Genomic DNA, 10,094 nt, shown 5'->3' with positions numbered 1-10,094 from the left:
TTTACATCATTCCCTAAAGGCTTAGACTCTAACCACAAGTTGAAAGGTTTATACCCTTACTGTCCTTCCAAACCTAACTAAGCCAATTAGGCCTAATTTACAAAGCAAGTACCCTTTGTATTAGTCCCCTGACTAAACCAACACTTCTAAAAGATGGGGTAAGGTGTCAAACCACCAAATGTGACTCGATCCCATCTTCTTTGTCTTTTGTAAGTGATTTCCACTTCTTCAGTTTAGGCGGTCACATAGAGATGCTCGGCTAGGGTCAATTCAATTTCTTCGGGCTTGGAGCCTCACTGAAAACCAACACCAAAATATTATGATACAATGGCCCTTCTAAGATTTTCCCATAGTTTTTTTGGTCCTCTGGTGAAAATGTCAAATTAAGGGCATCTTTACAGTGAAACCCTAGGTACCGGCAGGGTTTGTGACCAGTCTGGTTAGTTTTTGATGGATGTCTACAACCCGAATGTAAAAAAACATAAAAATTGATTCAAATGAAAGGTAATAGACTTACCTAACTCATCTAATTGGTTTCAGTCATCCACCAATCTATACTAGTCATAAATGAACAACAAAAACGCACAATTTTAGAAAAATCCAAATATATTGTATTGCTCCAAACTCCAAAACATCATCAATTTCATCAACTTCAACAACTATGCCAACAAAAAACCTAGAATCGATCCAAGTGGGCATAATATAGCCTTCCTAATGGTTTCCAACCACTTTTCAAACTTTGGAACTGTTGGAGGATTAGTTATCCCTTTTTACAACATTTTGCAATGCCAACAAAAGTTGTCAACTTGCACTTTTCAAATTTGGCGACTCCAAGGTGTATTCGACCTATTCCAAGGATTGGTCTAATTTTTTTAAGATCAATATTTATTTTCCTGACTCATTCCTACACTCCTACTGACCCGCATGGTCATTTGTCCATGGTGGCCTATAAATAGAACCATGACAATGCCTTACATTACTTGGGTCTTCTTCACTCACAAAACTATCAACCTATTACATATGATCATTTTAACCTAATGGGTGATATTATTCTCTTTTAGGCTTCATTTGTGTCTTTGGGTGCTCCTGCACCATACTCTTTGGGTGATTGAATCTCAAGTCCACTCGAGATGAGTTCCTGCAATGTAGTCCCATGTTTCTTCATCTGGTCTTCATCCATCCATATTGCATCTACCTCAGGGAGTCCTTGTCACTTTAAAAGGTATTGTTTGTAGACCTTATTCCTAGTTTTCTTCACAATCTTTGTGTCCAATATCATTTCAAATTTGGGTGGCCCTTGACTTGGAAAGTCTTTCAGTATGTCTACAACATCTTCCACCAGGAATGTACCATCTTCTTGCACTGTACCTTTGAATGGTGTCAGATCTGCAACATTAAAGATTGGGAATATACCTATATCTGAAGGTAATTGGATTTCATATGCATTGTTCCCAAACTTATTGAGTATTTGACAAGGTCCATCCTTTCTCATCATGAGCTTTGTGTGTTTCCCTTTTGGCAATCTCTCCTTTTTCAGATTTGCCCATACCATGTCTCCAACTTGGAATTGCACATCTCTCTTTCTTCTGTCAGCCTGCTCCTTGTACTTCTTTGTACTTCTCTGCAATTGCATCCTGATGTGGTCATGAATCTCCTTTATCCCTTCAGTAAATTCTTCTCCACAAGCACTGATATGTTCAGTTGAGGGTAGATTTCTCAATTCTAGCACACCTCTTGGATTCAATCCATAGACAATTTGGAAAGGGCTTCTTCTGATACTCCTATTGACAGAATCATTATAGGCATATTATTCTTGTGAGATGAGGGAATCCCACTTTTCACCATGCTGCTTGGTGAGGCACCTTAAAATTTTTTCGAGTGACCTATTGACCTCTTTTTTTTGGCAATCCGGTTGGGGATGATAAAGATGAACTAAAAGACAAGTATGTGCCTAACTTCCTCCATAAAGTCCTCCAAAAATGTTCTACAAATTTCACATCTCTGTCTAACACAATGTTCAAGGGTAAACCATGTATTCTCATAACTTCATTAAAGAAAAAGGTTTGCAACATATGTAGCATCACTTGTGCTCTTGAATGACAAGAAATGTGCCATCTTGCTAAACCTGCCAACAACCACAAAAACACTGTCAAAACCTTTTTGAGTTCTTGGCAAACCCATCACAAAGTCCATGCTCACACTTTCCCAAGGTCATGAAGGAATGGGATATGACTTGTATAGTCCTACATTTGTTGTTGTCCCTTTGTCCTTTTGACACACCACACATGAATCCACAAATTTTTTGACATCTGTCTGTAATTTAGGCCAGTGATTAAATCTTCTCACCAACTCAAGAGTTTTGTCTAATCCAAAGTGTCCCCCCATACAATCACTATGCTTCTCCTTAATTATGTCATCCCTCATTGAACATTTAGCAATGCATAACTGAAATCCTTTGAAAGGAAGACCATCTTGAATCAAATAATAAGAATACTTTAAATGATACCGGCTACAAAACTCAATGCATATCTTGTAGATGTCTTTGAAATCTTCATCTGCAACATACATACCCTTGAGGGAATCAACTCCTACACTCTCCAACTAGATTTCTGAAACTGTTAGTGTCCTCCTGCTAAGAGCATCTCCAACTTTGTTTGAGATGCCTTTCTTGTGTTTAATTGTAAAGGTGTAGGCCTGAATGGACTCAACCCACTTCATATGCATATGGCTCAATTTCTTCTGACTATTTAGGAAGCTTAGTGCTTGATTATTTGTATACACAACAAAATATTTGGGAAGAAAATAATGCCTCCACTTCTTTAGTGCCTGAACTAATGCATACATATCCAAATCATAAAAATAATGTTTCTTTTTAACATCATTCAATTTTTCACTAAAAAATGCAATTCGTCTACCTTCCTAGCTAAGTACTGCACCTATTGCCAAATGATTTGCATCACATTCAATCTGAAATATTTTGTCAAAATTAGGTAAGGTAAGAACCAGTTGTTGTGATACCTTTTTCTTCAACATTTCAAATGCTTCATCTGCCTCCTTGGTCCATGAAAATTTTCACTTTTGTTCACCTCTGATGGTCTTTGAAATGGGAGCACAAATCTGGCTAATATTCCTAATAAACTTCCTATAAAAGGTAGCTAGGCCATGAAAATCCTTACATCACCAATTGTTCTAGGAGTTGGCCATGTGAGAATGGCATTCACTTTATTAGCATCCATTTTCATATTTCCTCTAGAAATCACAAACCCAAGATAAGTCAGTTCTTCCTGCAAAAAACACTCACTTTTTCATGTTTATCATTAGTTTCTCTTCATTCAACCTTCTCGAGACCATATCCAAATGTTTTAGGTGCTTCTCCTTTGTCTTGCTGAACACTAGGATGTCATCTAGATACACTATGACAAACTTACCAATGAACTCCTTTAACACCTCATTCACGAGTCTCATGAAAGTGCCAAGGGCATTTGACAATCCAAATGGCATCACCCTCCATTCATACAATCCTTCGTTTGTTTTAAAAGCAGTTTTCCATTCATCACTGGCTCTAATCCTTATTTTGTGGTAACCACTTTTTAAATCAATCTTGGAATAATACCTTGCACCTCCTAAACAATCAAACAAATCTTCTATTCTAGGCATAGGGAATCTATACCTGATGGTTATCTTGTTAATGGCTGGGGAATCAGTGCATAATCTCCATGTTCCCTCCTTATCTGGTGCTAAGACAACCGAGACTACACAAGGGCTCAAGCTCTTCCCTATCAAACCTTTATCAAGCAACTCTTGGATCTTGCTTGCAACTTCCTCATTTTGTTGTGGAGCCATTTTGTAGGCTGGCTTGTTTGGTAAGGTGGCACCGGGAATGAAATCCATGCAATGGCTTATCTCCCTTATTGGGGTTAGGGTTCTTGGAAACTCTTCTACAACTATGTCCTTGTATTTTCTCAACATTTACTTCACCTCCTCAGGGACTACCACCCTTTTATTTTCTACCTTGCCATCTGCAATGGGCTCTTCTTCTTGCCTTGGTACTGACATCACTGAAAAACAAAGTGTTCCCTCTTCCATGATTGCCTTGAGGAACTCTTCCTTCCATGATCATGATCTTGGCCTCCTTCTCCTTCTAATCCTCACTGTTATCAGGAAGGGGTATCAATTCAAAACTTTTCATCTTTGGTGATGGAGTATGTTTTGTTGTGTCCATTAGGACGGGCATTGAGGTCATATTGCCATGGTCTCCCAAAAAGAAGATGACATGCATCCATCTAAACAATATCAAACAAAATTTTGTCTTTATATGCTCCTATCTAAAATTCAACCCATGATTGCTCTTCTACCAAGGTTTGTTTTCCTTTAGTAAGCTAAGAAACTTTATATGGAAATGGATGAGGAATTCCACTCAATTTTAGTTTCTCTACTATTTCTAAGGATACTAAATTTTTCAGTTGTAACTTAATATATTATAACCTTACATACCTTGCCTCCTACATTGCATGTGGTTCGAAAGAGTGTCTTCCTTTGTGGAGGTTCAATATTGCTTGGCACCTTGAACAATTTTCTCCTCATCATCAAGGCTTCTCCTCTCTTTGGAAGCTCGTAGGAATCAAGTGAATTGACACTTTGACAATCAATGTATTGAACCAAATGTGTTCTCCTCTCTCCTTGGGAGCTTGATCTGGTCTTCTCAGGGCACTTAGCTGCGGTATGACCTACTTGATTGTAGTTGTACCATCTGAAAGGCTTTGAGCTTCTTCCACCAAATCTACCTCTATTATTGAGTCTTCTTCCTCTGAAACCCCCTCTTGTGTTACCATCTCCATGCTGAGTTTGTTGATTAGCCTCTCCTTGTGGCCTAGGAATTTGTCCTCTACCATTCATAGGGTGTATTCCTCTAAAGTTTCGGCCCCCTCTACCTCTATTATTCTGATCATTCTTTCTCTTTAGCTTCTCCTATGCTCTTAGTGCTAGTTGAAAGCACTTGTTGACTGTCTTCGGTGCTAGTATGCTGATCTCATCTTGGATACTATATTTCAATCCAATAAGATATCTTTCCACTTTCTTTGGTTCCTCCTTATGGTGTTTGGTCCTTAGACTCAACCTATGGAACTCCTTAGTATATGTACTCACATCAAGGTCTTTTTGCCTCAAACCTTGCAACTTCTTGTAGACTTGGAGCTCATAGTCTACTAGGATGAATTGCGCCTTCAATTTTGCCAACATTCTATCCCATGAGGTTATCATACGTCTACCTTCCTTCACCCTCTCACCTTGGAGGTAATTCCACCAAGTGAGCGCTGCTCCTTTCATCTTAGACTTAGAAAAGATAACCTTCTTATTCTCAGGGGTCTCTTTGCATTCAAAATGGTTGTTCAATGCCTCAATCCAATCCATCACTTCTTCTGCATTCATTTTCCCACTAAAAATAGGGATGCCATCTTTACTTGATGACTATTCTATGTTAATGGACTTGAGGACCTCAACAAATGCTCTCTGATCTGCGGGTAACTTAGCTTCCTACCTTGGGGTCTCTTCTTCTCCCCCTTGTTCTTCTTCTTCATCAGAGTCACATTCACCCTCCTTTCCTTAACTTCTTGATGGAATATTGAGACATACTCTTAGGAGGCATGTTTCTAGCCTCTCCCTCACTTCCTTCCATAGACATACACCACAAATAAATTTCCCCAAGCGATCCAACTCACGCTCTAATACCAATATGATGCAGAGCCAGACAACAAACTAGGTGAAAATGTTCTCTCACCCACAACTACTTTGTCCAAAACAAGTTATTTTATTATTTCAAGGTGTAAACAACACACCTACCAAATAATCAACTCACACAACAATTTGTGTGACCGAGTCTAGATCGGTTTAGTATCTTCCGGTACTAGTAGGGTGAAAACACTCTACCCTTGTGTGAAAGGTAGACAATCTTCTGGTATTGGTGGGATGGAAACCTATTGTATTTGTCTATTGGTGGTCCAACTAACACAAAACACCCATAATATCTGACTATCAAATGTGTTAGGGGATACTTGTCTCACAACTATCCTATTTGTCTAGTAGCCCTATCGACAACCTAGTAGCCCTACCGGTTGAGTTCTCCAAACACAACTTAAAAAAATTCCAAAGGAAAAGACAAACTAAGGGAAGATTTAGATACCCTTTATCAAGTTACATCATTCCCCAAACTCTTAGACTCTAACCACAAGTTGAAAGGTCTATACCCTTACTGTCCTTCCAGATCTAATTAAGCTAATTAGGCCTAATTTAAAAAGCAAGCACCCCTTGTATTAGTCTCCCAACTAAACCAACACTTCTAAAAGGTGGTGAAATATGTCAAAACACCAAATCCAAGGTTTCAGGACTTGATCCCATCTTCTTTGTCTTCTGCAAGTGATTTCCACTTCTTTAGTTCAGGCGGTCACATAGAGATGCCCACCTAGGGTCAATTCAATTTCTTCAGGCTTGGAGCCTCCCTGCAAAAAAAAACCAAAATATTATGATAAAATGGCCCACAGGTTGTTTGGTCCTTTGGTGAAAATGTCAGATTAAGGGCATCTTTAGAGTGAAACCCTAGGTACTGGCAGGGTTTGTGACCAGTCTGGTTAGTTTTTGATGGATATCTACAACCTGATTGTTACAAAACCTCAAAATTGATTCAAATGAAAGGTAAGAGACTTCCCTAACTCATCCAATTGGTTTCAGGAATTCACCAATCCGTACTGGTCATAAATGAACAACAAAAACACATAATTTCAGAAAACTCCAAATATATTGTATTCCTCCAAACTCCAAAGCATTATCAATTTCATCAACTTCAATAACTACGCCCGCAACAACCTTGTAATCGATCCAAGTTGGCATATAGCCTCCCTAACAGTTTCCAACCACTTTTCAAACTTTGAAATCGTTGGAGGATTAGTTATCCCTTTTTATAACATTTTGCAATGACAACAAAAGTTGTCAACTTGCACTTTTAAAATTTGGTGACTCCAAGGTGTATTCGACCTATTCCAAGGATTGGTCTGATGTTTCTAAGAACAATATTTATTTTCCTGACTCATGCCTAGACTCCTATTGACCCACATGGTCATTTGTCCATGGTGGCTTATAAAATACAACCATGACAATGCCTTACATCAATTGGGTCTTCTTCACTCACAAAACTATCAACCTATTACATATGATCATTTTCACCTAATGGGTGATATCAAGCTCTTTTAGGCATCATTTGTGTCTTTGGGTGCTCTTGCACCACACCCTTTTCCTTTGCTTCCATTTCATTTCTTTAATTCCTTACATTAGAATAGTTTATTTTATAATTATTTAATCATCCAAGTTGTTATTATTTTCATTGTACTTCTAAACTTTTCTTTGCTATATGTGTAGGTGACAAATTGATAGATAGAATCACATTTCTATTTCTCACTCCATACATGATGACAATGTGACATGTTGTTGTCCATGTAAAACACTTGTGCTCATGAAAAAATAGTTTATCTTTTGGTTTCAAGTTTCTCATACTCTGGAATTTCTATTTGTATATTTAAAATGTGATTGTCACTTCTTAGTTTTCAATAATTAATAATATTTCTATTTAAAACTAAAATATTTAATAATGCTAATTAGTAAAAAATATCAATAGTAGATCAAACTTAATCAAAATCTTGGTTAGGTAACCCAAATAGGGTGACTCAAAATTTCTCTCAAAGAATGTTTATCTTTCTTTCCAAGAGTCAGATTTCTTCCATTATAGAAGGTAAATATGTATCATGTATTGAAGAGATATATTCATAGGTTAAACATAATAAGAATCAAACACATTATTAGTACTCTTTGCAAAATGAATATAAATAATTATTGAGAGTCACAAAGAAGTGTAGTAAAGGTATCTAATAGGAAAGTAAATGTGATAATAAATCTCCTAAATGAAGAAAAAAACATTTGTAGTGATATAATTCTTTCATGAATAAGGTTATATCAATTCTGTGATATAATTATCATAAGTGATTTGAGGGAAAAATTACCACTTATTAAAAAATGTGTAAACATGTTGGAACTAGTAAGGGAAGCATAAAGTGATGCCAAGGAGAAAGGAAAATTCCAATACATGATGTGAAAGCAAGGTTTATCAAAGCATGAGAAGTCTAGGCTTCACATGAGAAAATGTTCAAAGACCTAACAAAAGAAAATTATGATAACAAAAAAAGGTATAATTTGTTTCAAATTAGAATATAAGGTCTAAATCATATTTGAAATATGTTTGAGATCTTGTAAATCCTAAATCTTACACAATAGTAGATATAATGGGTGAGTAATATAATACGTAAGTAAGCACCACACATCAAAGTGAGGATGTATCATGGTGCACAAGAATAGATAAGGGATAATAAAGATTTCAAAATGCAATGTAAAATTTTAAAAAAGTACAAATCTAAAATACCTAATATAAGGATGAGAAACCTTAGGAAGTAAAGTAGGTCATGTAGGGTTGGACAAGTTCACCAAAAATGTGAAGGAAAACAAACTGTCCCTATCTAGGCTAATGAAATGAAATGTATACAAACTAACCCAAAATTAACTTAGACTAATTAATGATGGTTTGTGGTAATATATATTTTAACATTTAATGTCAAAATAATAAAAATAAATAAAAATAATAAATATATTTATCTTTGTGACCAAATAATGATTATGTTTATTGAAGATTCTAGAATCTATTATGTCCTGGGATTAGGATTTGATAATGATAGTCTATGACACAACTCAAAATTAAAATATTTATTTTGCATAGTATTGTGTTGAGTCTACAATTGAATAAATGTCCCATGCTTGTTGAAATGGCCTAACCTTCTATAATTTTTTCTTTTTATATCACCAAATTCACTAATGTTTATTCTATCTTTTAGATATCTAGGACTAGTAGTATTTAGAAAATACATTAGAATGATTGTCAGTGTGTCACAATGGGACATGTTCTCCAAGGTTAGGGCACAAAAATGTGTGTGAATAATTAAAAAACAATACTCTTTACTCATGCATATCTTGCTAGGGTGATCATGCAAATCTAGATTCCTATTATTGAACCAATTAAAGTGTTTTCTTCCCTAGATCCAAATAATATATCTTGGAATGCTCGAGATAAGATTTGAAATGAATGCAATTGAATATCTTTAAGTATTGGCACATAACCACACAAATGTGTACTTAGTTTGCTTAAAATGCGAAAAAGGGAGCAATAGTTTGCCATAATTTAAATTTGACTATTGAAAAAAGAAGGTCAAGTTTGAGAATAGATTCAACCCACAACCACAAAAATGATCCTAAGTGGATAACTAGTTAGATCTAGGTGGATAACAATCATATTGGGATATATGTGTAATAACTGTGTATCATTTATGTGAATGTATCAAGGCATGTGTGAGTATGAATTAAATGGGGAATAAATATGTAAAAATATATGCATTTAAAAATATATTAAGACTATGTAAATGAGTCCACCTTACACAAGATTATATCTTTTATCTATAAATACACGTGCTAAAACATTCTCTCAAAATAAACAAACAATTAAATAAAAATGACACATATATAAAGATTTCACCAATTATATTATTACATATGATTATTCCATCAAGATTTTTTATTATACATGTAACTTACATACCTTCTTAATCATTTCAAATACCTAACATTATTATCATCCCCCCAAAAATAACCTTATATATTTATTAAAAGGTTTAAAAAAGTTAAGAATAGACAGATTAACTTTTTAAACATGGTAAGTTAGAAAACATTTGTAATCAGTAAACCCTAAACTTTGTCACTTAAAAAATGTTGCAATCTCTTTATAATATCTTGTAAAATGAGAGCACGTTGCTTTAGTTTGCTCAGACTAATCAATTCAAATCCTTAGCTGTAAAGAGATAAGACTAGAACTTTGGAGGCATATTATATTATCTCATAACTAACTTGTTTTAAAAAACTTTATATATACAACGTAGGGTTTGCTCATAAACCAATGAATTATGAGCATATCTCATTCATATTTGAATAAAAGAACGTAAATTTCATTA

This window comes from Cryptomeria japonica, chromosome 11 (assembly GCF_030272615.1).
Source record: "Cryptomeria japonica chromosome 11, Sugi_1.0, whole genome shotgun sequence".
Classification (NCBI taxonomy): domain Eukaryota; kingdom Viridiplantae; phylum Streptophyta; class Pinopsida; order Cupressales; family Cupressaceae; genus Cryptomeria; species Cryptomeria japonica.
The sequence above is the reverse complement of the archived record's forward strand: the minus strand, read 5'-3'. Positions refer to the sequence as shown.